The sequence below is a fragment of the Pseudorasbora parva genome, chromosome 9, assembly GCF_024679245.1.
Source record: "Pseudorasbora parva isolate DD20220531a chromosome 9, ASM2467924v1, whole genome shotgun sequence".
Taxonomy (NCBI): Eukaryota; Metazoa; Chordata; class Actinopteri; order Cypriniformes; family Gobionidae; genus Pseudorasbora; species Pseudorasbora parva.
Window position 1 is genome coordinate 660,033 of NC_090180.1, and position 2,672 is coordinate 662,704.

Below are 2,672 nucleotides of genomic sequence, written 5' to 3' on the forward strand. Positions count from 1 at the left end.
TTATGAACATGCCTCACAAAAACTACAGGATCTAATACTCATCACTGTAAAAAATATTGTTGGTTTAACCTAAAAAAGTAAGTAACCTGGTTGCCTTAAATTTGAGTTTATTGAAATTAAAAGATTTAGTTGAAACAATGAAGGAAATTAGTTTTATAAATAGAAACTCAAAATAATATTGTATTTGAACCACGTAAAAAAAAAGTGATAAATCATGAAAATAGCACAATTTGGCATGTTTCACGGCATCATCTCACAAAAAACACACAATTACCCAATATGCTTAGAAAATATTTAAATACGATTTTAATAAAGGTTGTTGATTCTCAAAAGTTTTCATTGTATTAACTCAAATTTTGTTTTGAATTTCAATAAACTCAAAATTTTAAGGCAGCCATGCAGGTAACTTATATTTAAATACATTTTTACAGTGTACAGTTTTTCAGTCAAAACACAATGACATCTTCAGTTGTAAACAGAACATTATTAAATCTGATCATAGTGTTTTTATACTAACCCAGGATGGTAAAAGGCCTACTACTTTCAGTCATTGTTTCAGCAACGATTTATTCATATTTAATATACTAACATATATTAATCATGACTTGTCCATCCTCTAGCTGTTTTTACAGATGAACTCTGTCTTAAGACTGATAATCTGTGGTTTTAACATTATTTCAGTAACGGGTGATGATTTTAGGGTCTGTTATGCACATCTATAAAATATGATAAAATATGAATATATATATTTACTAAAGCATCATATCGCATTCCATTATTGCAGAATTTACGTACAAATAATAAAACATTAAATATATCTTACTTGATTCAACTCTTAAAGCTGTTCCTTGACCAAAAATGATCTTTGTCCCAGAACCATCCACACATCAGGAACAATCATTACACAAACCATTACTACACAAACACTACACGCACCATTACTACACAAACACCCTCACTACACACACACCATCAGTGACCTGAGGCCAATGTGCTCCATATGTGGTGATTATAAAGGATAATGTTTTTAAAAATCTATGAAAAATCTCATTTGAGATTACATTTCGTGTGGTCTTTTAAATATTTAGCCTATCATTGTTAAACCTTACAGGTTATGTTTGTCTTAATGTGAGTCAGATATTCTGTGGTATGAGCGAAGACATTATTTCAGTAATAGATTATGATTTTAGGGTCTGTTATGCACATCTATGAAATATGATGAAGAAAATGTGTCTTACGAGAGTCAATGCTTAGTGTTGTTCCACTTCCAAAAATGATCTTGTTGTTCCCATAATTCACACAGTAACACACACTCAGACAAAATGTTCCTCAGGACGTCTTCATAAAGTACAGTCGCTCATGTGTGTGCGATGAAAGACATCAAGACACTAATATTCTAATATTTATATATCAATAAATACATATCATTTGACAAATAAATGGTTCTTTTAAAAGTTTATGTTGTCACTGGTTCAATGGCAATAAGCTTTATGAATACTTCTTTCTGTATTAAAACATGGTATTAATCACATCCAATTATTGCAGAATTTATGTAAAAAATTTAAACATTAAATATCTCTTACTTGATTCAACTCTTAAAGTTGTCCCTTTTCCAAACTGAATCTTCCAAGCATCATTCACACACTACCTGACCTCACAGCAACAACTGCCTCACATTAACACACACACACACTTTTGATTAATCGTGTTCAAATATGTTTAATTGTTTTATGTAATGTTTAATTTGTATGTTGTTTCGAGGCAATAATACTACAATATTAAATGTCGGCAATGATAAATGTGTAACGCAAACTATGATGATTTAAAAATTAACTATAATCTTTCGTATCAAAACTTTGGGCAAAATATGCTCGTATTATGGGTACTACTAGGTACCCACCAACTAGGGTAAATACCCTACTTGAAGTAAATATGATCATTTCTAGCTTTTTCTTTCTTTTTCTTTTTCATGTGTACATGTCAAGTTTAAAATGTTTTAACTCCTTCCATTATTAACTTTTAAAATGGTATATCAAGTAATGGATATTTAAATATCCCAAAGCCACTTACTTGTGTGAACGAGCAGATTTGTGCCTTGACCAAAAGTGAGCTTGCCTCCATAGTTAGACACACAGTGCTAAAGGCCATCACAGTTTCTGCTCCGCTAATGCTCATCCCAAAAATCATCGAGCCTGTACTCTTCTACAGGGTAACAGCATTAATGAGACCACACACACCCCTGTCCCTTCTCCAAACCATATCTGGGAAGCCATATTCACACAATATCAGCCTCACAGAAAAAAGCTCAAGCTCCAGTATCTCCATCAGCATCCCATCTTTAGGAGGATAACTGGACTCATCTCAGCAGAGATGGCCCAAACACACTGATATACGTCTGCCCTTACCGGGTCAGATAACTCCATCCCTGTTGATCTTAAAATGATCTTAAAATATAATATTACACACTTGGACCCTTAACAAGTTCATGCTCCTTATACTGGACTGCATCACTGTCTCCTTTATCACTAATGATATCAGTTTAAAACTATAAAATAAAACAGAAGACAAATATCGTCCTACTTGGTTGGATGAAGACTTTTGTCCCTGATCCAAAGATGATCTTTCGTGTTGCATCATTCACACAGTAACACACACCTCTTCATTAAGCTCTT